The following is a 27968-nucleotide window of genomic DNA, read 5'->3' on the forward strand; positions in this document are numbered from 1 at the left end:
GGAGTTGATTTGAGGTGTGGTGCTTGCATTCGGAAGGTTTTGCTGTGAATTAAACATGCGGCATAAGGAGCTCTCCATGCACGTGAAACAAGCCATCCTTAAGCTGTGAAAACAGAAAAAACCCATCTGAGAAATTGCTACAATATTAGGAGTGGCAAAATCTACAGTTTGGTACATCCTGAGAAAGAAAGAAAGCACTGGTGAACTCATCAATGCAAAAACACCTGGGCGCCCATGGAAGACACCAGTGGTGGATGATCGCAGAATAATCTCCATGGTGAAGAGAAACCCCTTCACAACAGCCAACAAAGTAAACAACACTCTCCAGGAGGTAGGTGTATCAATATCCAAATCTACCATAAAGAGAAGACTGCATGAAAGTAAATACAGAGGGTTCACTGCAAGGTGCAAGCCACTCATAAGCGTCAAGAATAAAAAGGTTAAACTGGACTTTGCTAAAAAACATCTAAAAAAGCCAGCACAGTTCTGGAATAACATTCTTTGAACAGATGAAACCAAGATCAACCTCTACCAGAATGATGGAAAGAGAAAAGTATGGCAAAGGCGTGGTACAGCTCATGATCCAAAGCATACCACATCATCTGTAAAACACGGCGGAGGCAGTGTGATGGTTGCCAGTGGCACTGCATGGCTGCCAGTGGCACTGGGTCACTAGTGTTTATTGATGATGTGACACAGGACAGAAGCAGCCAAATGCATTCTGAGGTATTCAGAGATATACTGTGTGCTCAGATCCAGCCAAATGCAGCCAAACTGATTGGTCGTCGTTTCATACTACAGATGGACAATGACCCAAAACATAAAGTCAAAGCAACCCAGGAGTTAATTAAAGCAAAGAAGTGGAGTATTCTTGAATGGCCAAGTCAGTCACCTGATCTCAACCCAATTGAGCATGCATTTCACTTGTTAAAGACTAAACTTCAGACAGAATGGCCCATAAACAAACAGCAACTGAAAACCACTGCAGTGAAGGCCTGGCAGAGCATCAAAAAAGAGGAAACACAGCGTCTGGTGATGTCCATGAGTTCAAGACTTCAGGCAGTCATTGCCAACAAAGGGTTTTCAACCAAGTACTAAAAATGAACATTTTATTTAAAATTATTGAATCTGTCCAATTACTTTTGGTCTCTTTAAAAACAGGGTGGCACATGTTAAGGAGCTGAAACTCCTAAACCCTTCATCCAATTTTAATGTGGATACCCTCAAATGAAAGCTGAAAGTCTGAACTTCAACTGCATCTGAATTGTTTTCAAATTCATTGTGGTAATGTCTATAACCAAAATTAGAAAAATGTTGTCTCTGTCCAAATATATATGGACCTAACTGTATATATAAATAAATAATAATCATCCATATCTGTCAGAAGTGGCCAGGCCATGACAATCCATTTGGTAAATTATTAAGTACATTAAAAGGTATGCCTCCATAAAAACAATAGCTAGGTAACATTACTGACCAGAGTTCATGCTATATATTCTGCCACTGCTGTTCTACACTCCAACCGCATTTCACACATTGCTTCCTCAGGGAGTGAAACAACTTTCCCCCCAGGTCGCTCACTCTGATATCAGTTAAGAAAAATGAGTTAATTGGCTGTGAACTCCCAAGACCTTTCTGACAGCACCACGTGTGAATTTTCTCACGTCAGTCAGGTCATACAAGTTCACTGCGAGGTATTGAGCCCATTGAGCAGTGGTAGCGCAGGGTGCTCAGTGTCTGTGTTGGATGGCAGGTTGCATAGTCACATCATGCAACAATGCAGCCTGCCACCTAGATGTAGCAGAACTAAACCTGTTAGGACAAGTGGATTATTATCTTCTCGGCGGACAGATGACGAATATTGTTGTTTATTATTTTAATTCTCTTACAGAGGACAATGGATTCACTAGAATGGGCAATGACGTGAGTATGGTTAAATTAAGATTGATTAAAGGAGTCTGTGTCATTATTTCAATTAAAAGACTTCATTCTTGTTGTGCTTTTTTTTACAATATTACTATGAGGTTAGTAATGTGGGTGTCTTATTGACGCCTCTCCATTACTAACCTCTGGGCTTGAATGTCACTTGATAATACAAAGGTGACATCAAACTCTCCAACTATCACCCCTCCTGCCACCAGAGCAAGTGGAAAGAGCAAGGCTAAGTTCCAGAATTGGCACATCTTATAGATGCGCCTTTTCTGGGGTGGCTGAGAGCTAATGTTTTTAGCCTGGGATGGGGCCAACATCCAAGGCCCCTTTCTAGGCAATTAATATAAGCCTGCAGCTATCTACCTATCCTTTGCTGGTTATTAATTATAGAGGATCCCTAACCGAGAAAGGCTAAGTAAACAAATATGAGCTGATATTAATGGCCTGGGAACCTCTATGGGTATTACCTCCTTCCTCAGTTGTTGGCTTTCCCGATGCTAGTTTGAAAAATTAAGGGTACTGTCACACTAAACGATTTACCAACGATCACGACCAGCGATACGACCTGCGATACGACCTGGCCGTGATCGTTGGTAAGTGGTTGTGTGGTCGCTGGGGAGATGTCACACAGACCGCTCTCCAGCGACCAACGATGCCGAAGTCCCCGGGTAACCAGGGTAAACATCGGGTTACTAAGCGCAGGGCCGCGCTTAGTAACCCGATGTTTACCGTGGTTACCAGCGTAAACGTAAAAAAAACCCCAAACACTACATACTCACATTCCGGTGTCTGTCCCACCGCGCTGTGCTTCTCTGCACTGTGTCTGTGCCAGTCGGAAAGCACAGCGGTGACGTCACCGCTGTGCTCGCTTTCCGGCCGGCCGGCGCTCACAGTGCAGAGAAGCAGAACGCCAGGGGACAGACACCGGAATGTGAGTATGTACTGTTTGTTTTTTTTAACTTTTACGCTGGTAACCACGGTAAACATCGGGTTACTAAGCGCGGCCCTGCACTTAGTAACCCGATGTTTACCCTGGTTACAAGCGAACGCATCGCTGGATCGCTGTCACACACAACGATCCAGCGATGACAGCGGGAGATCCAGTGACGAAAGAAAGTTCCAAACGATCTGCTACGACGTATGATTCTCAGCAGGATCCCTGATCGCTGCTGCGTGTCAGACACAGCGATATCGTATGGATATCGCTGGAACGTCACGGATCGTACCGTCGTAGCGATCAAAGTGCCAATGTGCGACAGTACCCTAAGAGTGAGCCCACGCTGTTTTTTTTTTCAGAAAAATACGTATACAGTAAGCTGCACACACAAAGCACTGATTATACTGTATATCTCACTCACACATTTATATGCATGTTTTTATATCTACCGTATTTTCCGGCGTATAAGACGACTTTTTAACCCCTCAAAATCTTCTTAAAAGTCGGGGGTCGTCTTATACGCCGGGTACAGACAAATGTGCATATGGTGGGTGGGCGGAGTGGTCCCGATGACGAAGAGAGGGGGCGTCTCACAGGAAAGTGTGAGTGGAGTAGCCCCCTATTACCTCATTGCGGCAGCGTGGGGGTCTCTGTGCTGGGGAGCGGCGGCTCCTCATTGCGGCAGCATAGGCTTTCTGTGCTGGGAGCGGCAGCTCCTCTTCGTGCCGTGGGGGCTCTGTGCTGTGGGGCGGTGCATCTTCTTGCAGCTTCGGGGCTCCTCCGGCATCTCCTCAAGGCCCGGAGGCACCGGCAGCTCCATTGCTGCGATGCGGTGGCCTCCGGGAAAATGGCCACTGGGGGCAGCGCATGCTCAGATTCAGATCTCATCCCGAGATCTCGGGAGACGAGATCTGAATCTGAGCATGCGCCTCCCCCAGCGGCCATTTTCCCGGAGGCCACCGCATCGCAGCAATGGAGCTGCCGGTGCCTCCGGGCTTTGAGGAGATGCCGGAGGAGCCCCGACGCTGCAAGAAGATGCACCGCCCCACAGCACCCATGGCACGAAGAGGAGCTGCCGCTCCCAGCACAGAAACACTATGCTACCGCAATGAGGAGCCGCCGCTCCCCAGCACAGAGACCCCCACGCTGCCGCAATGAGGTAATAGGGGGCTACTCCCCTCACACTTTCCTCTCTTCATCATCGGGACCACTCCCCACCCCAAAAGGCACATTAGTCACTGGCCCTATAAGACGACATACGGCACATAAGAAGACCCCCGACTTTTAAGAAAATTTCATATTTTAACTGGAAAAGTTGGGGGGTCGTCTTATATGCCAGAAAATACGGTATCTAGAAAAAAACACATCAGCACTCTATATAAGCCAAGATATATGCAAATACTGAGGGCATTGAATGTATGTCCATCAACCATGGCAAGGTGACCTCTGCTTGATGAGTCCTTTTCTACTTTACATATCTCTTTTGAGCTATCACCCTACAGTTAAATTGTCAAACATGTCTCTCCTGGGCTATGAGATGACAATTCAAATGGGTAAGTAGAACTGATTAAAATCACTGCTGGAGGAGTGCAGAATCAGGCTGGAGGCAGTCAAACCTCCAATAATAAATTATAGAGAAAGGCTCATAGCCTAGGAAAGACATTTTTGTCTATTTAACTATAGGTGGATAGCTCATAAGAGGTACAGTTGAAACTAGAAGTTTACATGCACTATATAAAAAGATACATATGCATATTTTTCTCAATATCTGACATGAAATCTGTTAGTACCATGCCGGATCCCTGCTCTGACAGGCAAGACCTCCGACGTGTCACTTCATTCACCTGTGCTGCGTTCAGTGCTACCCTTCCCCATGCTTTGCATGCTTCCAGCAGAGCTTCCAGCAGAGCTTCCAGCTGGGCCTCCAGCCATATCCTTAGAGCATGCGTGTGCTCCCGCCCTCTTAAAGGGTCAGCACAGCACGTGCACTTGCTATTTCCTCCCCAGCCAATGGCTGTGGGGCATTATGTATATATTGCTCCCTCCCCACTGAGGAGGTGCCTGAGGTACCTTCCTGTTCTGCAATCCAAGTTGTGTAAGGTTACGTACCAGTCTTTGCTGCACTCTAGTGCACATTCTGCCTGCTGCACTCTGGTGCAGATCTTGCCTGCCGCACTCTGGTGCAGATCCTGCCTGCTGCACTCTGCTGCAGATCCTGCCTACTGCACTCTGGTGAAAATCCTGTCTGCTGCACTCTGATATGCACTCTGCCCGCTGTACTCTGATTCATACTCTGCCTGCTACATTCTGATTAAAACTCTGCCTGCTGCACCATCCAGTCTGTCCTTCTGGGTCCAGCTGCCGAGCGTCTATTAATCTGTCCTGGAGTGGCACCTGACGTTCATTAGGAGCCAAGTATAACCTCACAATCAGAGGCTCTAGTGAACAGTCCGATGCTTGTTTAGTCACACCCCTCCAGGCTCTCCGCGGTACGAGGCACAGTGGTTCCATAAACCTCGTCCATGACAAAATCAGAATAAACCTTTCAGGATTACAATAATTATTAATATTTGCCAAATGCCAGAATAATGAGAGAGAATATTTTAAGTCATTTTTATTACTTACTGCAAAGTCAAAAGTTTACTTTACATATATTTCATTAGTATTTGGTACCATTTATAGAATTTGGGCCCATTCCTCCTGACAAAACTGGTGTAACTGATCCAGGTTTGTAGGTCGCCTTGCTCGCACCTGCTTTTTCAGCTTGGCCCATACATTTTAATAGGATTGAGATCAGGGCTTTGTGATGGCCACTCCAAAACATTGACTTTGTTATCCTTAAGTCAATTTGTTACCATTTTTGCTATATGCTTCAGGACATTTGGAATAAGAGAAAGAACGGCACTACTAGATAATAGGTACACAAGTAGGATCCCAAACCTTACAACGTAAAGATGAACTTGGCACTCAAGTGGTAGATACGAAAGAGAAGGCTTTAATGCAGGTATGACAGTACAGGTGTTAACACAGATGTTTCGGTCCACATGGACCTTCATCAGAGTACACACTGTAGTAATTACTGGTGTAGTGGACACAGTGTCCAAATAGTGGAAGGTGATCCTGGGAAGCACAGTGTGGTGCTAGCGGCAGGAAGGCAAAATCCACTGTTTCTTCAGAGGCACGCTCAAAGCCTCTTGAGTGCCAAGTTCATCCTTCATTGTCCATTTGTAAGACCCATTTCCTCCCAAGCTTTAACTTCCTGGCTGATGTTGCTTCAGTATTGCCACATAATCTTCTTTTCTCATGATGCCATCTAGTTTGTAAAGTACATCAGACCCTTCTGCAGCAAAAACTCCACAACATGATGCTGCCACCACCGTGTTTCACAGTTGGGATGATGTTCTTAGGCTTCGAAGCTTCTCCCTTTTTCCTACCAATGTAACAATTGTCATTATGCCCCAAAAATTCTATTTTAGTTTCATCAGACAGGTCTTTGCCCCTGTGTGCATTTGCAAACATTAATCTGGCTTTTTTATGTTTCTTTTGGAGTAATGGCTTCTTTCTGGCTGAGTGGCCTTTCAGCCCATGTTGATACAGTACTCATTTCACTGTGGATATTGACACAATCTTACCAACTTCTGCCATCATCTTCACAAGGTCTTTTGCTTTTGTCCTTGGGTTGATATGCACATGTCAGACCAAAGCACATTCATCTCTGAGACACAAAACCCAACTCCTTCCTGAGCAGAATGAAGGCTGGACATTCCCATCTTGTTTGTACTTGTGTGTAATTGTTTGTAGAGATGAACGAGGCACCTTCAGGTATCTTGAAATTGTACCCAAGGATGAGCCAGACTTGTGCAAGTCCACAATTGTCTTCCTGATTTCTTGGTTGATTTCTCTACACTTTCCCATGATGCTACACAAAGAAGCAGTGTGTTTCAGGTGTGCATTAAAATACATCCACAGGTGTGTCTCTAATTAACTCAGATGTTGCCAAAAGCAGCTTCCAAACATATGACGTCATCATATAGGAAGTCCAGAATTGTTTAAAGGCATAGTAATCTTAGTGTATGTAAATGTATGACTTTGCAGTAAATAATAAAAATGCCTTAAAACATTCTCTCTCATTATTCTGGTGTTTGGCAAATATTAATAAATATGGTAATCATAACTGACCTAAATTGGGAAATATTTATTCTGATTTCATGTCAGATACTGAGAAAAACAAACTTCTAGTTTCAACTGTATTTACAGTAGAATGGGACCCAATAGACGTAGGTCACCTTGCCATGGTTGATGGGCATACATGAACTGTCCCATTTATGCGCTACGAACCTTCATTTTTGTAAGTACATCTTACTGAGTAATAACACAGTTTACATTCAATGTCTTCAATGTTTGCATACTGTATATCTTGGCTTATATAAAGTGCTGGTGTGTTTTTCTATATAATGCAGCTATCGCAGCTTGCACCTGTTCACACTTAGGAGGTGCTGGTTAGGTTTTTTTTTCTTTCTCTCTCACTCTATCTATCTATCCACAGTGAGGGGAAAAAAGTATTTAGTCAGCCACCAATTGTGCAAGTTCTCCCACTTAAAAAGATGAGAGAGGCCTGTAATTGACATCATAGGTAGATCACAACTATGAGAGTCAAAATGAGTAAAAAATCCAGAAAATCACCTTATCTGATTTGGCGAGATTTATTTTGCAAATTATGGTGGAAAATAAGTATTTGGTCAATTAAAAACATGCAAGATTTCTGGCTCTCACAGACCTGTAACTTATTAAGAGGCTCCTCTATCCTCCACTCATTATCTGTAGTCAGGGCCATATTTGCCACTAGGAACTTGAGGGCACGTGTCTAGGGCGGGACGATGCAGGGGGTGGCACCTGAGCAAGGTTTCTTTTTTTTAATTTTTTTATTTATTTAAGTCCTGGGTCACCTCTCGCCCGCCCCCCCAGGCCCCAGCCCCCCGGCCGACTCCCACCCACCCTCCTTGAAGACGTCATACTCACCCTGCTCCAGCGATGCCTGGTCTCAGCGTCTGCAGCTCGTCCTGAGTGAGCGGTCACGTGGTATTGCTCATTAAGGTCATGAATATGGGCATATTCATGACCTTAATGAGCGGTACCACGTGACCGCTCACTCAGGAAGAAGGTGCTGCGCCGGGAGTCGGGACAGAGCCAGAGGGATGTTCGGCGCGGCCGCGCGGTGTGGGAAAGGTGAGTATGAGGGACGGGGGGTGGGTGGGGCGGCAGGGGACAGGGGGGGATGAAGGAGGACGGTAAGCCGAGCCATGCAAGATGGGAGCAGGAGCGGGAGTGGAGAAGATAGTTAAGGAGTTAAGAGATGAGCCATGCATACAGGGGGGGAATATGAGCCATGCATACAGGGGGGGAATATGAGCCATCCATACAGGAGGGGGGGTGAATATGAGCCATGTGTTAGGAGTCGAGTTCCTGCTGCTGCACAGGGGGAATCTCAAACCATGTCTGCTGCGGTCTCTCATTCTGCATCAGACGCAGTGGAGCCTGGTCGGTGTAGACGTCGGTCCCAGCGTCTTGCTCAGTCTCACTCTGTGCAAAGGGTTACTGCTGCTTTTCCATCTTCTGCCATTGAAGCCAGTGCTGGGCAGCAGCGAGCAGATGCTTTTGGGACTAAGTCCTGCTTTTCCCCTTCTCAGCATGCCCAGGGCAAGATCTCCCATTGGAGATCGAGGGTCACATGCCCAGATACTGCAGCAGATCTTATTGGTCCTCTAGGAAGGTCCTGAAGGTGCTCAACTTTTGTGGCAGCCTCCCATTGGTCCTTCTAGGAAGGTCCTGTACATGCTGCAGCTATAAAAGGTTCGCATTGCCGCACGGCCATGCGCTAGTATACACTTGTATATGTGTGTGTGTTGTGAGTGAAAGTCGCTCTTTAAATCATCCCCTCCCTAGTGTTTGAATGCTCGCGTAAGGAGGATGATTGTAATCCAGCGCCCGACTTGTAACCAACACTGGTACACAAACAGCGTCTATTGCTGTGACCGCCAGTGCAGCACCGTGCGCTATCACCGCGCTTTCCAAACCCAAGTCTGGGTGGTTAGTGGTGTCCACCAGTGCGGCATCGCATGCACTCTCGTGCAATTTAATTATTAGTTTTGTTACGTGCGGTACTGCGGCCCTGTGACGCAACAGGGTTCGCTTCTTTCACACAGGGTGAAGCTAACCCGTGTGTATCCTCATTGTACCGCCATATAGTCCGTCATTGCTTAGCAGCAGGTTCCATCTCTGCACGGTGTACCCCGGGCTGCGAACGCACCTTATTACTTTTCTCTAATTATTTGGTGTGTTACACTAGCCCTAACACCATGCATATAGGAGGGGGGGAATATGAGCCATGCATACAGGAGGGGGGGAATATGAGCCATGCATACAGGAGGGGGGGATATGATCCATGCATACAGGAGGGGGGAATATGAGCCATGCATACAGGAAGGGGGTGAATATGAGCCATGCCTACAGGAGGGGGGGGAATATGAGCCATGCATACAGGAGGGGGTGAATATGAGCCATGCATACAGGAGGGGGATATGAGCCATGCATACATGGGGGATATGAGCCATGCATACAGGGGGGATATGAGCCATGCATACAGGTGTGGGGGGGAATATGAGCCATGCATATGGGATGGGAGGGAGATGAGCCATGCATACAGGAGGGGGAGGAATATGAGCCATGCATACAGGAGGGGGGATATGAGCCATTCATACAGGAGGGGGGGAATATGAGCCATGCATACAGGAGGGGGAATATGATCCATGCACACAAGAGGGGGGGAATATGAGCCATGCATATGGGATGGGAGGGAGATGAGCCATGCCATGCATACAGGAGGGGGGGAATATGAGCCATGCATATGGGATGGGAAGGAGATGAGCCATGCATACAGGAGGGGGAGGAATATGAGCCATGCATACAGGAGAGGGGATATGAGCCATGTATACAGGAGGGGGGAATATGAGCCATGCATACAGGAGGGGGGAATATGATCCATGCACACAGGAGGGGGGGAATATGAGCCATGCATATGGGATGGGAGGGAGATGAGCCATGCCATGCATACAGGAGGGGGGGAATATGAGCCATGCATACAGGTGGGGGGGAATATGAGCCATCCATATGGGATGAGCTATGCATACAGGGGGGACATGAGCCATGCATACAGGGGGTGAATATGAGCCATGTACGTATATGGGATGGGAGGGAGATGAGCCATGCATACAGGAGGGGGGATATGAGCCATGCATACAGGATGGGGGGAGATGAGCCATGCATATAAGATTGGAGGGGGGCATTATACAGTATTGAGCATCATGTGGGGTCATTATACAGTATGGAACATCATGTGTGGCCATTATACAGTATGGAGCATCATGTGTGGCCATTATACAGTATGGAGCATTATGTGTGGCCATTATACAGTATGGAGAACTGTGTGGCCATTATACAGTATGGAGCATCATGTGTGGCCATTATACAGTATTGAGCATCATGTGTGGCCATTATACAGTATTGAGCACTGTGTGGCCATTATACAATATGGAGCACGGTGTGGCCATTATACAGTATGGAGCACTGTGTGGCCGATATACAGTATTGAGCATCATGTGTGGCCATTATACAGTATTGAGCATCATGTGTGGCCATTATACAGTATGGAGCACTGTGTGGCCATTTTTTGGGGGGTTATAATTATTGTATATGAAACAGTGTGATCAGCAGTGCTAAATTGGTGTGGTTGGGACATGGATATGGGTGTGACTAGTTGTGAAATGGGTGTGGTCAGAGGCGTGGCCTAAAATTTGCCGCGGCGCACTACGCGCGCCACAAACTTTAGACCTCTTTCCCTTCTTCAAAAGTTGGGAGGTATGATACCGCATTTGCCAGATCATGGCAAGTGCCACAAATCCCATAGGGAATGAATGAGGCCAAACGCAGTGTTGCTGTAAGTGATCCGTTACGCGGCAGATGCAGAAAAACTGCCGGATCTGCAGCATAAGGCTACTTTCACATTAGCGATTCTTGCCAAAGTCACTGCCGATAGTGTCATACTCACCAAAGGGAGAGGCAGCACTAAAAGTGCCTAGGTCAGCAGAAACTCTAAATATGGCCCTGTCTGTAGTAATGGCACCTGTTTGAACGTGTTATCAGTATAAAAGAAACCTGTTCACAACCTCAAACAGTCACACTCCAAAATCCACTATGGTGAAGTTTGGAGTGTGACTCCACTTTCCCCACTGTATCTATCTTATCTCTCTCTTTCTGTATATATATATATATATATATATATATATATATATATATATATATATATATATATATAATGTTGTAGAATATTTCTTTGAAAGACTATGTGTATATTATATAGGGCATTGCTCTATGTAAAAGCTCATGTTAAAGACGCACTGCAATCGGATCGGATTCACATTGCGATTGGATGTAAATTAGATGCTAGGTATTAAAAATTGGATTGTACTCACATGAAAAAACGCATGACACTTGCATGACATTCGTCCGACTTTTCAGGAACAAAATCAGACCGATTTTAAAATTGCTAGTATGTGTCCGGCCTTACACTGACTGATCGCTAATCTAATACTCTGCAATGATTTTGCATTGCAGTGCATTAGAACAGTGCATCACAGACAGGAAGGAGGTGTGTCAGCTCCTGCTCTAAGCAGAAGATTACAGGTCACCATTCTTATATTGCAACAAAATGTATCCAAGAAGATGTAATACCCTATGGGTGAGCAATATAATACTGATACATTTTGAACAAGTTTTTTAAGGGTTATATACCAATGAAATGTACCCAAAAACATGTAACACTGTATGGCTGAGAAATATAGCCCAGCAAAATTTGTAAACTTTTTTGTGTTATATATCACAAAAATGTACCTAGAACGTTATAGTGTATGCATAAACGTTTTTTGTACTGTTATAAAATGTGACAGAAAGCACGTAAGTCTATGGATGAGTAAATATGTTTCTACACTTTTTGTAAGTTTTACATACCACCATAACGCAACAATAACTGTGTTATACTGTATGGATGAGTCATTGAATCTATAAAAAGAATTTTGACCAAAAATATTTTGAAAGTGTAGTTGATGTACCGTATATACTCGAGTATAAGCCGAGATTTTCAGCCCCTTTTTTGGGGTTGAAAGTCCCCCTCTCGGCTTATACTCGAGTCATACCCAGGGGTCAGCAGGGGAGGGTAAGCGGCAGCTGGCTAGTCATACCCACCTACTCCTGGCACAGTCCCTGCAGGTTCCTGGTTCCCTGGCGCCGCAGCTTCTTCTGTACTGAGCGGTCACATGGTACCGCTCATTACAGTAATGAATATGCGGCTCCACCTCCCATAGGGGTGGAGGCGCATATTCATTACTGTAATGAGTGGTAACGGTGACCGCTCAATACAGGAAGCTGTGGCGCCGGGGAAGCAGGGACTGTACCGCGCCAGGAGCAGGCGAGTATAATGGGGAGGGGAGTGCTGCCCTGCACGATATTCACCTGCTCCTCGTTCTGGTGCCCAGGTCAGAGGGCGCGATGACGTAGTTAGTGCGCGCCCTCTGCCTGAACGTCAGTGCAGAAGACACTGAAGATGGAGCGGCGCCGGAACGAAGTCAAGTGAATATTGAAAGGGGCCTGAGTGTCATGTCGAATGCTGTTCAGACCAGGTCGTTCGACAGACAGCGGTAATTCCGCTTTTGTCCACTATGCGCTCATTGGCGCCGGCTAGATTTTATCTAGCTGGTCCGGGGTTAAATTACCTGGTGCTCGGATTGGAAGCTGGGCCATGCCCACTGCCTTTAAATAGTTCTCCTGAACATTGGGCGTCGCCGATTATTGCTTCTGTCTTGTGCGTTGTTATCTCAGTCTGGAGTGGTGAGCTAGTAGTTGGAGTATCGTCGCTGGTGGTGTATTTCCCTTTGTCTTATTTACTCCTTCCTATATTTGTATTTATTTTGCCCTGCGTATTTATAGTTTATTCCTGAGTGACTGCGGCGTGGTGTATATTTTTCGTTATCCTTGTCTGTGCTAACTGTGGGTATTGGTGTATGATCTTTTCACTGGGCGGTGGTTTCAGCCTAGGGTTGAAACAGGAGACAGGGTGAGGGTAGAGGCCTAGACATGCACACCATCAGTGTAAACTCTAGGTAGAGGGTCAGTCAGGATTTCCCTAGTCTGAGGGAAATTGCAGGGGCACGGGTTATTAGCTCTTGCCCACCTAGTCTCCCCGTGACATTATAATCGGCCTTAAAAAAAAAAAAAAAAAAAAAAAAAGGGGTTTCCTTTTTTTTGTTTTGTCATGGATCCCATGACTTCCATAACTCGTCAGTTGGAGGCGGTGTCCCTAGAGGTCACTGAGTTGAGGGGGGCAGTGCAGCAACAGGGACTAGCAGTATCTAATGTGCAAGCTGGAGCGACAGGTAGAGTTGCTGAGCCTAAGTTTCCTTTGCCTGAAAAATTTGCTGGGGAACGCAGTAAATTTGTTTCTTTTCATGAAGTTTGCAAACTATATTTCCGTATGCGCCCGATCTCCTCGTGTAATGAGGCTCAGAGTGTGGGCCTGCCTGGTGTTGTCATTGTTAAGCGGGGATCCCCAAGCATGGGCGTTTTCTTTGCCATCTGATTCTGCTGCATTTGACTCTGTGGAGAGTTTTTTTTCCTTTCTTGGAAACATTTACGATGAGCCTGACAGAATGGCTCTAGCAGAATCTAAGATACGCACTATTCGCCAGGGGGAGCGAGTTGCAGAGGATTACTGTTCTGAATTTCGTCGCTCGACGATCGATACACAGTGGAATGATCCAGCGCTGCGGAGTCAGTTTATTCATGGGATTTCTGGAAGGGTTAAAAAAGCCCTTCTGATGTACGAGACTCCTGCTTCTCTAGATTCCGCTATGAGTCTGGTTGTCCGCATTGATCGCTGTTTGCGTCAGGGGGAGCATGAGACACCGCCTATGGGAGAGGGTTTAGGTTCACATGAGGTTGCTGAAGGTGAGCCCACGGAGCCTATGCAAATCGCAGGGGTGTCACATGTGAAGCGTCGAGCCCCTGAGCTCAGGAAGCAGGGAGCCTGTTTTTACTGCGGTAAAACTGGTCATTTTATTAACATCTGTCCTCTGCTGTCTAAGAAAAATGCAACGGCAGAAAACTTCTAAGCTCAGAGGGTGTGGAGGAGACCAATCTGAGCTTATGTGTATCCTCCATGGTGGTTTCTCAATGCATGCTCCCTGCTAAGGTTATTATCACTGGCAGTGAGCTGCCAATTACTGTTTTTGTGGATAGTGGTTCAGCCACAAATCTCATTGATGAGGAGTTTGCGCGCACAGCAGGTTTTAGGATTGAAAAACTGCCTCATCCTATCCGTGTGGTCACCATCAATGCTGCTCCTCTCTCACAGGGGGAGATTACTGAATTTGTGGCTGAGGTGAAACTCCACATTGGGGTTCTACATTCCGAGCAGGTTACATGTAAGGTGCTCAGGAATCTTCCTGCTCAGGTGGTTTTGGGTTTTCCATGGTTGTCTATGCACAACCTGCGAATTTAATGGAAAACTCAGGACATAATCCAGTTGAGCGAGTTCTGCCAGGAGAATTGCCTGGCCACATGTGTGTCTGCTGTGACTTCAAGCGTTCCGGAGTCACTTCTGGATTTTGTGGATGTGTTCTCTGAGAAGGGTTGTTCAGAGTTGCCGCCACATCGTCCCTATGACTGTACTATCAGGTTTAAGCCAGGAGCCAAATTGCCTAAAGCAAGGATGTTTAACACCTCCGGTCCGGAGAGACAAGCGTTAAAGGATCACATTGCTGAAAGTTTGAGCAAAGGGCACATCAGGCCTTCATCCTTGCCTGTGGCAGCAGGGTTCTTCTTCGTGAAGAAGAAAGATGGCGGATTACGCCCGTGTTTGGATTTCAGGGAGTTGAACCAGATTACGGTTCGTGATCGATACCCTATAACACTGATACCAGATTTGTTCAACCAGGTGGCAGGTGCTAAGTGGTTTACCAAGCTTGACCTCAGGGGGGCGTACAACCTCATAAGAGTCCGTCAAGGTGATGAATGGAAGACGGCTTTTAATACCCCTGAGGGTCATTTTGAAAATTTGGTGATGCCATTTGGGTTGACTAACGCACCTGCAGTGTTCCAACATTTCATTAATGATGTGTTTTCGCATGTTTTGGGGAAATTCGTTATCGTGTACCTAGATGACATTTTCATATATTCTTGCGACCGTGATACTCATTTAGATCATGTCAGGCAGGTGTTACAGCTTCTCAGAGAGTATAAGCTGTATGCTAAACTTGAGAAATGTGTATTTTCTGTTCAAGAGTTGCCTTTCTTGGGTTATATTGTGTCTGCTTCTGGTTTTAAAATGGACGCCGCTAAGGTGCAAGAGGTGCTGCATTGGGAATGGCCTGATAACCTGAAAGCACTTCAGGGGTTCCTTGGGTTTTCTAACTACTATAGGAAATTTATCAAGGATTTTTCCATCATTGCTAAACCGCTAACTGACATGACTAAAAAGGGTACCAATTTCTCCGTTTGGCCTGAGGCTGCTGTGCGCGCATTTGAATTTCTTAAGAACAGTTTTGTTTCAGCCCCCATTTTTGTGCAGCCAGACGTATCAAAACCTTTTGTTGTGGAAGTCGATGCATCTGAGGTTGGTGTGGGGGCGATACTATCACAAGGCTCATCTTTGAGTGATTTGCGTCCATGCGCCTATTTTTCCAAGAAACTGTTGTCCGTCGAACGTAACTATGATATCGGCAACAGGGAGTTGTTGGCAATCAAGTTGGCCTTTGAGGAATGGCAACACTTCTTGGAGGGGTCGGTTCATCAGGTTACTGTTATTACCAATCATAAGACTCTGCTGAATTTGGAGTCAGCCAAGCGTCTGTCCCCCAGGCAGGCTCGCTGGGCGTGGTTTTTCACGCGGTTCAATTTTGTTGTCACTTACAGACCGGGGTCTAAAAACACTAAGGCGGATGCTCTCTCCAGGTGTTTTCCGGGGGAAGAACCTCGGGAGGATCCAGTACCCATCCTCCAAAAGGGTGTTGTGATTTCGGCTCTCGCTACCGAGGTTGAGGCTGAGATTGCCGAGCTCAGGAGGAGGTATGTTATGATCCGGTGACCTTGGAGCCGCATGAGAGACTTTCTCAGGAGTAGGTGGTACCTGTACTGACTGCAAACCCTAAACTAACACCGCAACTAGAAGTAGCCGTGGGATGTACCTAACACGTCCTAGACACCTCGACACAGCCGGAGGACTAAATACCCCTATAGATGGAAATGGGAATTCTATCTTGCCTCAGAGCAGAACCCCAAAGGATAGGCAGCCCCCCACAAATATTGACTGTGAGTATAAGAGGAAAAACACACGCAGGCAGAAAAACAGGATTTAGCAAAAGAGGCACTTCTAGCTAAATAGAAGAGGATAGGACAGAATTCTAAGCGGTCAGTATTAAAATCCTAAAAATATCCACAGCAGATAATACAAATATTCTACATCTAACTAAAGACATAGAAAGTATATCTGCATCTCCTGAGAATCCAGCATGACTGAAAAATCCAAACAAAGTCTAAGCTGGACAAAAACACAATGAACTGCACTGAATTGCAAGCACACTGCATGTGTGCACAGAGACAAAAAACCAGACACTTATCTTAGCTGAATTGGCAGCAGGGCATGAGGAGCCAGAGAGAGATGCAATCCCTCCAAGTACAATGGACAACTGGCATGGACTCATGGATCCTGCACACCTAAATACCTAATAGAGCTGCAATCAGCAGAAACACCTGCCTGGATTACAACCCCAAGACAACTGCACTACCACCAACAACCACCGGAGGGAGCCCAAGAGCAGAATTCACAACAGTACCCCCACTTGAAGAGGGGTCACCGAACCCTCACCAGAGCCCCCAGGCCGATCAGGACGAGACAGATGAAAGGCACGGACCAAATCAGCAGCATGGACATCAGAGGCAAAAACCCAAGAATTATCCTCCTGGCCATAACCCTTCCATTTGACAAGGTACTGAAGCCTCCGCCTCGAAAAGCGAGAATCCAAAATCTTCTCAACCACATACTCCAACTCCCCATCAACCAACACAGGAGCAGGAGGATCAACCGAGGGAACAACGGGCACCACATATTTCCGCAATAAAGATCTATGGAAAACATTATGGATGGCAAAAGAGGCCGGAAGGGCCAAACGAAAAGACACCGGATTGATAATCTCAGAAATCCTATAAGGACCAATAAACCGAGGCTTAAACTTAGGGGAAGAAACCTTCATAGGAACATGACGGGAAGACAACCAGACCAAATCCCCAACCCGAAGCCGGGAACCAACACACCGACGATGGTTAGCAAAACGCTGAGCCTCTTCCTGAGACAACACCAAATTGTCCACCATATGAGCCCAAATCTGCTGCAACCTGTCAACCACAGAATCCACACCAGGACAATCAGAAGGTTCAACTTGCCCCGAAGAAAAACGAGGATGAAAACCAAAATTACAAAAGAAGGGAGAAACCAAGGTAGCCAAACTAGCCCGATTATTAAGGGCAAACTCGGCCAATGGCAAGAAAGCCACCCAATCATCCTAATCAGCAGACACAAAGCATCTCAAATAAGTTTCCAAAGTCTGATTAGTTCGCTCGGTCTGGCCGTTTGTCTGAGGATGAAATGCGAAAGAAAAAGGCAAATCAATGCCCAGCCTAGCACAAAAGGCCCGCCAAAACCTAGAAACAAACTGGGAACCTCTGTCGGACACAATATTCTCCGGAATACCATGCAAACGAACCACATGCTGAAAAAACAACGGAACCAAATCAGAAGAGGAAGGCAATTTAGGCAAAGGCACCAAATGAACCATCTTAGAAAACCGGTCACAAACCACCCAGATAACCGACATCCTCTGGGAAACCGGAAGATCTGAAATAAAATCCATAGAAATATGCGTCCAGGGCCTCTCAGGGACCGGCAAAGGCAAAAGAAACCCACTAGCACGGGAACAACAAGGCTTGGCCTGCGCACAAGTCCCACAGGACTGCACAAAAGAACGCACATCACACGACAAAGAAGGCCACCAAAAGGACCTACCAACCAAATCTCTGGTACCAAAAATACCAGGATGACCAGCCAACACAGAACAGTGAACCTCAGAAATCACTCTACTAGTCCATCTATCAAGAACAAACAGTTTCCCCACTGGACAGCGGTCAGGTTTGTCAGCCTGAAATTCCTGCAGAACCCGTCGCAAATCAGGGGAAATGGCAGAAAGGACCATCCCTTCCTTCAGAATGCCGACCGGCTCAAATACCTCAGGAGAATCAGGCAAAAAACTCCTAGAGAGGGCATCAGCCTTAACATTCTTAGAACCCGGAAGATACGAGACCACGAAATCAAAACGGGAGAAAAACAGGTACCATCGAGCCTGTCTAGGATTCAGCCGTTTGGCAGATTCGAGGTAAATCAGATTTTTATGATCGGTCAAGATCACAATACAGTGCTTGGCTCCCTCAAGCCAATGTCGCCATTCCTCAAACACCCACTTCATAGCCAACAACTCCCGATTGCCGACATCATAAATCATAATTGCGTTCAGCAGGCGAAAACTTACGGGAAAAGAAGGCACACGGTTTCATCAAGGAACCATCAGAATTCCTCTGAGACAAAACGGCCCCTGCCCCAATCTCAGAAGCGTCAACCTCAACCTGAAACGGAAGAGAAACATCTGGCTGACGCAACACCGGGGCAGAAGTACATCGGCGTTTAAGCTCCTGAAAGGCAGAGACAGCCACAGGAGACCAATTCGTTACATCAGCGCCTTTCTTCGTCAAATCGGTCAGGGGTTTAACCACACTGGAGAAGTTAGCAATGAAACGGCGATAAAAATTAGCAAAGCCCAAAAATTTCTGAAGGCTCTTCACAGATGTGGGTTGAATCCAATCATGAATGGCCTGAACCTTAACCGGATCCATCTCTATAGATGAGGGAGAAAAAATAAAGCCCAAAAAAGAAACCTCCTGCACTCCAAAGAGACACTTAGACCCCTTCACAAACAAAGTATTATCACGAAGGATCTGAAATACCATCCTGACCTGTTTCACATGAGACTCCCAATCATCGGAAAAAATTAAGATGTCATCCAAATATACAATCATGAATTTATCAAGTTAATTCCGGAAGATATCATGCATGAAGGACTGAAAAACAGATGGAGCATTAGAGAGCCCGAATGACATCACAAGTTATTCAAAATGGCCTTCGGGCGTATTAAACGCAGTTTTCCATTCGTCACCCTGCTTAATACGAACAAGATTATATGCCCCCCAAAGGTCAATTTTAGTAAACCAACTAGCCCCCTTAATCCTGGCAAACAAATCGGAAAGCAAAGGTAAAGGGTATTGAAACTTGACCGTGATCTTATTCAAGAGGCGATAATCAATACAGGGTCTCAAGGAGCCATCCTTCTTAGCAACAAAAAAAAATCCCGCTCCCAACGGTGAAGAAGATGGCGGAATATGCCCTTTCTCCAAAGACTCCTTAACATAACTCCGCATGGCGGTATGTTCCGGCACAGACAGGTTGAAAAGTCGGCCCTTAGGAAACTTTCAGCCTGGAATCAAGTCAATAGCACAATCACAGTACCTATGCGGTGGAAGGGAACTGGACTTGGGCTCATCGAATACATCCTGAAAATCAGACAAAAACTCTGGAACTTCAGAAGAGGAGGAAGAGGAGATTGAAATCACAGGAACATCATTATGAACCCCCTGACAACCCCAACTAGTCACAGACATAGACTTCCAATCCAACACAGGATTATGTATCTGCAACCATGGAAAACCCAGCACAATAGCATCATGCAAATTATGCAACACCAGAAAACGACAATCTTCCTGATGGGCTGGCGCCATGTACATGGTCACCTGTGTCCAAAACTGGGGTTTATTTTTAGCCAAAGGTGTAGCATCAATGCCCCTTAAAGGAATAGGGTTCTGCAAAGACTGCAAGGGGAAACCACAACACCTGGCAAATTCAAAGTCTATTAAGTTCAAAGCGGCGCCTGAATCCACAAACGCCATGACAGAAAATGACGACAATGAGTAGATCAAGGTCACAGATAATAGAAATTTAGGTTGTACAGTTCCGATGGTAACTGAACTAGCGATTCTCTTTGTACGCTTTGGGCAGACTGAAATGACATGAGAAGCATCGCCACAATAAAAACACAACCTATTCTGACGTCTGAATCCTTGTTGTTCCGTTCTAGACAGAATCCTATCACACTGCATAGGCTCAGGCATCTGCTCTGAGGACAATGCCACAGCGCGCACAGTTCTGCGCTCCCGCAAACGCCGATCAATCTGAATGGCCAGAGACATAGAATCACTCAGACCAACAGGCGTGGGAAACCCCACCATAACATCTTTAACAGATTCAGAAAGACCCTTTCTGAAAATTGCCGCCAAAGCATCCTCATTCCATTTAGTCAGCACAGACCATTTTCTAAATTTCTGACAATACAATTCTGCCGCTTCTTGACCCTGAGACAGGGCCAACAAGGTCTTCTCCGCTTGATCCACAGCATTTGGTTCATCATATAATAATCCTAGAGCCTGAAAAAAGGCATCTACATTAAGCAAGGCCGGATTCCCAGATTCCAGGGAAAATGCCCAATACTGAGGGTCGCCACGCAGCAGGGAGATGACAATTTTAACCTGCTGAATGGGATCACCAGAGGAACGAGGCTTCAGAGCAAAAAACAGTTTACAATTGTTTTTAAAACTCAAAAATTTGGACCTGTCCCCAAAAAACAAATCAGGAGTAAGAATCCTAGGTTCTAAAAGTGGAGTCTGAACAATATAATCAGAAATACCCTTTACCCTAGCAGCAAGCTGATCTATATGAGAAACTAATCCCTGAACATCCATGCTAGCACAAGACTCCTCAGTCACCCAGAGGAAAAGAGGGAAGAAAAGACAAAGCAGGCTACAGAAAAAAAAATGGCTCTTTCTTCCCTTCTTCTGAGATGCATTTAACTCATTGTTGGCCAGTTGTACTGTTATGATCCGGTGACCTTGGAGCCGCATGAGAGACTTTCTCAGGAGTAGGTGGTACCTGTACTGACCGCAAACCCTAAACTAACACCGCAACTAGAAGTAGCAGTGGGATGTACCTAACACGTCCTAGACACCTCGACACAGCCGGAGGACTAAATACCCCTATAGATGGAAATGGGAATTCTATCTTGCCTCAAAGCAGAACCCCAAAGGATAGGCAGCCCCCCACAAATATTGACTGTGAGTATAAGAGGAAAAACACACGCAGGCAGAAAAACAGGATTTAGCAAAAGAGGCACTTCTAGCTAAATAGAAAAGGATAGGACAGAATTCTAAGTGGTCAGTATTAAAATCCTAAAAATATCCACAGCAGATAATACAAATATTCTACATCTAACTAAAGACATAGAAAGTATATCTGCATCTCCTGAGAATCCAGCATGACTGAAAAATCCAAACAAAGTCTAAGCTGGACAAAAACACAATGAATTGCACTGAATTGCAAGCACACTGCATGTGTGCACAGAGACAAAAAACCAGACACTTATCTTAGCTGAATTGGCAGCAGGGCATGAGGAGCCAGAGAGAGATGCAATCCCTCCAAGTACAATGGACAACTGGCATGGACTCATGGATCCTGCACACCTAAATACCTAATAGAGCTGCAATCAGCAGAAACACCTGCCCGGATTACAACCCCAAGACAACTGCACTACCACCAACAACCACCGGAGGGAGCCCAGAAGCAGAATTCACAGCAGAGGTACCATCTGAGCTTCCCATCAACAAATCTTTTGTACCGCTTCATCTCTGCTTAAAGGTTTTGGTGGAGCATCATGATGCTGTCCTGGCTGGTCACCCAGGGGTTAGAGGTACCTTGGAGTTGGTGTCACGTCGGTTTTGGTGGCCCAAGATCCGACAGGACATGGTCTCATACGTGTCAGCTTGTACCACGTGCGCTAGGGCTAAGACACCCCGCTCCCGTCCTGTTGGCACACTACTTCCTCTTGAGGTACCTAGTAAGCCATGGACGGAATTCTTCATGGATTTCATCACTGATTTGCCCTCCTCAGCTGGGAACACGGTCATCTTGGTGATTGTTGATCGGTTTTCAAAAATGTTGCACTTTGTGTCTTTGCCTTCGTTGCCTAACGCTAAGACTCTGGCTCAGGTATTTGTGCAGGAGGTGGTCAGACTTCATGGGGTTCCGTCTGACATCGTGTCTGATAGGGGTACTCAGTTTGTGGCAAAATTTTGGAAAGCATTTTGCTCACGGTTGGGGATCAAGTTGTCTCATTCTTCTGCGTTTCATCCTCAGTCAAATGGTCAGACCGAGCGTATGTAAAGTAAGCTGCGGAGACACCATCACGTGTTTCTCAATGCAAGCAATGAATAGCCAGGCCTTTCTTTGGGAAGAAACAACCACGGGAAGGGCAGCATCCAATAAAGGAGAATATCCAATAAAGGAAGACCACCTATGCCAAGCATGGTATCCATCCATAAACAGCTGTTTTGGGGTTTTTGCCCCTCATCAGTGTGGAGTAGGAAACTGGCTATTAGGAGCAGTGCCTGGTGAAAGGCTATGAAGAAACAGATGAATGACCTCGGGGAGACCAAAACATCCAACACTGCGGAGACACCATCACGTGTTTCTCAACGCAGTGATCCAGAACACTGCCCCTGTTGTGAATTAGACTTTTTTGGCTCCCTCTTGTGGTCACTAGTGATATGACTCTGGGATTGTCTTTCCTCGGTTTGGCACCCACCTGGGTCGTTAGTCTAGGGGTGTTGCTATATGAACTTCCTGAATCCTCAGTCTGGTGCCTGGCATCGTTGTAATCAGTTCTTTCTGTTTGCTCCTGTCTGCTGGTCCTGGCTCTTGCAAAATTAAGCTAAGTCTTGCTTCCTTGTTTTTTGGTTATTTGCATTGCTCTTATTTTTTGTCCAGCTTGTACTAAATGTGATTCCTGATTTTGCTGGAAGCTCTAGGGGGCTGGTATTCTCCCCCCGGGCCGTTAGACGGTTCGGAGGTTCTTGAATATCCAGCGTGGAAATTTTGATAGGGTTTTTGCTGACCGTATAAGTCATCTTACTATATTCTGCTATTAGTCAGTGGGCCTCTCTTTGCTAAATACCTAGTTCATTCTTATGTTTGTCTTTTCTTCTTACCTCACCGTTATTATTTGTTGGGGGCTTGTATCCAACTTTTGGGGTCTTTTCTCTGGAGGCAAGAAAGGTCTATCTTTTCCCTTCTAGGGTTAGTTAGTTCTCCGGCTGGCGCGAGACGTCTAGAACCAACGTAGGCACGTTCCCCGGCTGCTGCTATTTGTGGTGCTAGGATTAGATATATGGTCAGCCCAGTTACCACTGCCCTATGAGCTGGTTTTTTGTGTTTGCAGACTTGGTATTTACTTCTGAGACCCTTTGCCATTGGGGTCATAACAGTATGCCAGGACAAAGTTGAATGTTTAATGCATTGCAGAAGTGATAATAAGAAAGGAAATTCTGAGGTTTTTTTTGTTTTTTTTTCCTCTCTTTCTTCCTCCCCTTTACCTCTGAGTGGCTTAAGCTTGCTGCAGACATGAATGTCCAGACTTTGATTACAAGTGTGGATCAGCTTGCTGCTCGTGTGCAGGGCATACAAGATTTTGTTACCAGTAGTCCAATGTCTGAACCTAAAATACCTATTCCTGAACTGTTCTCTGGAGACCGATTTAAGTTTAGGAATTTCAGGAATAATTGTAAATTGTTTCTATATCTGAGACCCCGTTCGTCTGGAGACTCAGCTCAGCAAGTTAAAATTGTTATCTCTTTCTTGCGGGGCAACCCTCAGGATTGGGCTTTCTCGCTAGCGCCAGGAGATCCGGCATTGGCGAATATTGATGTGTTTTTTCTGGCGCTCGGATTGCTTTACGAGGAACCCAATCTTGAAATTCAGGCAGAAAAAGCCTTGCTGGCTATTTCTCAGGGCCAGGATGAAGCTGAAGTGTATTGCCAAAAATTTCGGAAATGGTCCGTGCTTACTCAGTGGAATGAGTGTGCTCTGGCCGCAAATTTCAGAAATGGCCTTTCTGAAGCCATTAAGAATGTGATGGTGGGTTTCTCCATTCCTACAAGTCTGAATGATTCCATGGCGCTGGCTATTCAAATTGACCGGCGTTTGCGGGAGCGCAAAACTGCTGATCCTCTGGTGGTGTTGTCTGAACAAACAGCTGATTTGATGCAATGTGATAGAATTCAGACTAGAAATGAACGGAAAAATCATAGATGTCAGAATGGGTTGTGTTTTTACTGTGGTGATTCTACACATGTTATATCAGCATGCTCTAAACGCCTAACAAGGGTTGTTAGCCCAGTCGCCATTGGTAATTTGCAACCTAAATTTATTTTGTCTGTGACTTTAATTTGCTCATTGTCTTCCTACCCTGTTATGGCGTTTGTGGATTCAGGTGCTGCCCTGAGTCTTATGGATCTGTCATTTGCCAAGCGCTGTGGTTTTGTTCTTCAGCCGTTGGTAAATCCTATCCCTCTTAGAGGTATTGATGCTACGCCATTGGCGGAAAATAAACCGCAGTTTTGGACACAGGTAACCATGTGCATGACTCCTGAACATCGGGAGGTGATTCGTTTTCTTGTTCTGCATAAAATGCATGATTTGGTCGTTTTGGGTCTGCCATGGTTACAGACCCATAATCCAGTCTTGCATTGGAAGGCAATGTCTGTGTCAAGTTGGGGCTGTCAGGGAATTCATGGTGATTCCCCGCCGGTGTCCATTGCTTCCTCTACTCCTTCGGAAGTTCCTGAGTATTTGTCTGGTTATCAGGATGTATTCAGCGAGTCCAGGTCCAGTGCTCTTCCTCCCCATAGGGACTGTGACTGCGCTATAGATTTGATTCCAGGTAGTAAATTTCCTAAGGGAAGATTATTTAATCTGTCTGTACCTGAGCATACCGCAATGCGTTCGTACATCAAGGAATCTCTGGAGAAGGGGCATATCCGTCCATCCTCTTCCCCTCTTGGTGCGTGATTCTTTTTTGTGGCCAAGAAGGACGGATCTTTGAGACCTTGTATTGACTATCGGCTTCTGAATAAAATCACTGTTAAATTTCAGTATCCTTTGCCTCTGTTGTCGGACTTGTTTGCCCGGATTAAAGGTGCCAAGTGGTTCACCAAGATAGATCTTCGTGGTGCGTACAACCTTGTGCGCATTAAGCAGGGAGATGAATGGAAAACTGCATTTAATACGCCCGAAGGTCATTTTGAGTACTTGGTGATGCCTTTTGGGCTCTCTAATGCTCCTTCAGCGTTTCAGTCCTTTATGCATGACATTTTCCGGAAGTATCTGGATAAATTTATGATTGTTTATCTGAATGATATTCTGTTTTTTTCTGATGATTGGGACTCGCATGTGGAGCAGGTCAGGATGGTGTTTCAGGTTTTGCGTGAGAATGCTTTGTTTGTTAAGGGCTCAAAGTGTCTCTTTGGAGTACAGAAGGTTCCCTTTTTGGGTTTTATTTTTTCCCCTTCTGCGGTGGAGATGGACCCAGTCAAGGTCCAAGCTATTCATGATTGGACTCAACCCACGTCAGTTAAGAGTCTTCAGAAGTTCCTGGGTTTTGCTAACTTCTACTATCGTTTTATCGCTAATTTTTCTAGCGTTGTTAAACCTTTGACGGATATGACCAAGAAAGGTTCTGATGTTGCTAACTGGGCTCCTGCAGCCGTGGAAGCTTTCCAAGAGTTGAAGCGCCGGTTTACTTCGGCGCCTGTTTTGTGCCAGCCTGATGTCTCACTTCCCTTTCAGGTTGAAGTGGATGCTTCTGAGATTGGGGCAGGGGCCGTTTTGTCGCAGAGAGGCCCTGGTTGCTCTGTAATGAGACCATGTGCTTTTTTCTCTAGGAAGTTTTCGCCTGCTGAGCGGAATTATGATGTTGGCAATCGGGAGTTGTTGGCCATGAAGTGGGCATTTGAGGAGTGGCGTCATTGGCTCGAGGGTGCTAAGCATCGTGTGGTGGTCTTGACTGATCACAAAAATCTGATGTATCTCGAGTCTGCTAAACGCCTTAATCCTAGACAGGCCCGTTGGTCATTGTTTTTCTCCCGTTTTGACTTTGTGGTCTCGTATTTACCAGGTTCAAAGAATGTGAAGGCTGATGCTTTCAAGGAGCTTTGTGCCTGACTCTCCTGGAGTCGCAGAACCAGTTGGTATTCTTAAAGAGGGAGTAATCTTGTCAGCCATTTCTCCGGATTTGCGACGTGTGTTGCAGAGATTTCAGGCTGGTAGACCTGACTCTTGTCCACCTGACAGACTGTTTGTTCCTGATAAGTGGACCAGCAGAGTCATTTCCGAGGTTCATTCCTCGGTGTTGGCAGGGCATCCGGGAATTTTTGGCACCAGAGATTTGGTGGCTAGGTCCTTCTGGTGGCCTTCCTTGTCACGGGATGTGCGGTCATTTGTGCAGTCCTGTGGGACTTGTGCTCGAGCTAAGCCTTGCTGTTCTCGTGCCAGCGGGTTGCTCTTGCCCTTGCCTGTCCCGAAGAGGCCTTGGACACACATTTCCATGGATTTCATTTCAGATCTTCCGGTGTCTCAGGGCATGTCTGTCATCTGGGTGGTATGTGATCGCTTTTCCAAGATGGTCCATTTGGTATCTTTGCCTAAGCTGCCTTCCTCTTCCGATCTGGTTCCTTTGTTCTTTCAGAATGTGGTTCGCTTACACGGCATTCCTGAGAATATCGTGTCTGACAGAGGATCCCAGTTTGTTTCCAGGTTCTGGCGATCCTTTTGTGCTAAGATGGGCATTGATTTGTCGTTTTCGTCTGCCTTTCATCCTCAGACTAATGGACAAACGGAGCGAACTAATCAGACTCTGGAGGCTTATTTGAGGTGTTTTGTTTCTGCAGATCAGGATGATTGGGTGACCTTCTTGCCGTTGGCTGAGTTTGCCCTTAATAATCGGGCTAGTTCCGCTACTTTGGTTTCGACATTTTTCTGCAACTCTGGTTTCCATCCTCGTTTTTCCTCGGGACATGTGGAACCTTCTGTCTGTCCTGGGGTAGATTCTGTGGTGGATAGGTTGCAGCAGATTTGGAATCATGTGGTGGACAACTTAAAGTTGTCACAGGAGAAGGCTCAGTGTTTTGCCAACCGCCGCCGCGGTGTGGGTCCCAGACTTCGTGTTGGGGATTTGGTATGGCTGTCTTCTCGATTTGTTCCTATGAAGGTCTCCTCTCCTAAATTTAAGCCTCGCTTTATCGGTCCTTACAAGATATTGGAAATCCTTAATCCTGTGTCCTTTCGCTTGGATCTTCCGGTGTCGTTTGCCATTCACAACGTGTTCCATAGGTCTTTGTTGCGGCGGTACGTTGTACCTGTGGTTCCTTCTGTTGAGCCTCCTGCTCCGGTGTTGGTTGAGGGCGAGTTGGAGTACGTGGTGGAGAAGATCTTGGATTCTCATCTCTCCAGGCGGAGGCTTCAGTATCTGGTCAAGTGGAAGGGCTATGGTCAGGAGGATAATTCCTGGGTGGTTGCCTCTGATGTGCATGCGGCCAATTTAGTTTGTGCCTTTCACGCTGCTCATCCTGATCGCCCTGGTGGTCTTGGTGAGGGTTCGGTGACCCCTCCTTAAAGGGGGGGTACTGTTGTGAATTAGACTTTTTTGGCTCCCTCTTGTGGTCACTAGTGATATGACTCTGGGATTGTCTTTCCTCAGTTTGGCACCCACCTGGGTCGTTAGTCTAGGGGTGTTGCTATATGAACTTCCTGAATCCTCAGTCTGGTGCCTGGCATCGTTGTAATCAGTTCTTTCTGTTTGCTCCTGTCTGCTGGTCCTGGCTCTTGCAAAATTAAGCTAAGTCTTGCTTCCTTGTTTTTTGGTTATTTGCATTGCTCTTATTTTTTGTCCAGCTTGTACTAAATGTGATTCCTGATTTTGCTGGAAGCTCTAGGGGGCTGGTATTCTCCCCC

The 27968-nt window shown here is 46.2% G+C and overlaps 1 protein-coding gene across 1 annotated transcript in view; it reads right to left on the minus strand.

Annotated features, from left to right (window-relative positions):
• HNF1B (HNF1 homeobox B) overlaps positions 1–27968 on the minus strand; it is a 294307-nt gene that overhangs the window by 101273 nt on the left and 165066 nt on the right. The window lies entirely within an intron of this gene.

The sequence above is a fragment of the Ranitomeya variabilis genome, chromosome 3 (assembly GCF_051348905.1).
Source record: "Ranitomeya variabilis isolate aRanVar5 chromosome 3, aRanVar5.hap1, whole genome shotgun sequence".
NCBI lineage: Eukaryota > Metazoa > Chordata > Amphibia > Anura > Dendrobatidae > Ranitomeya > Ranitomeya variabilis.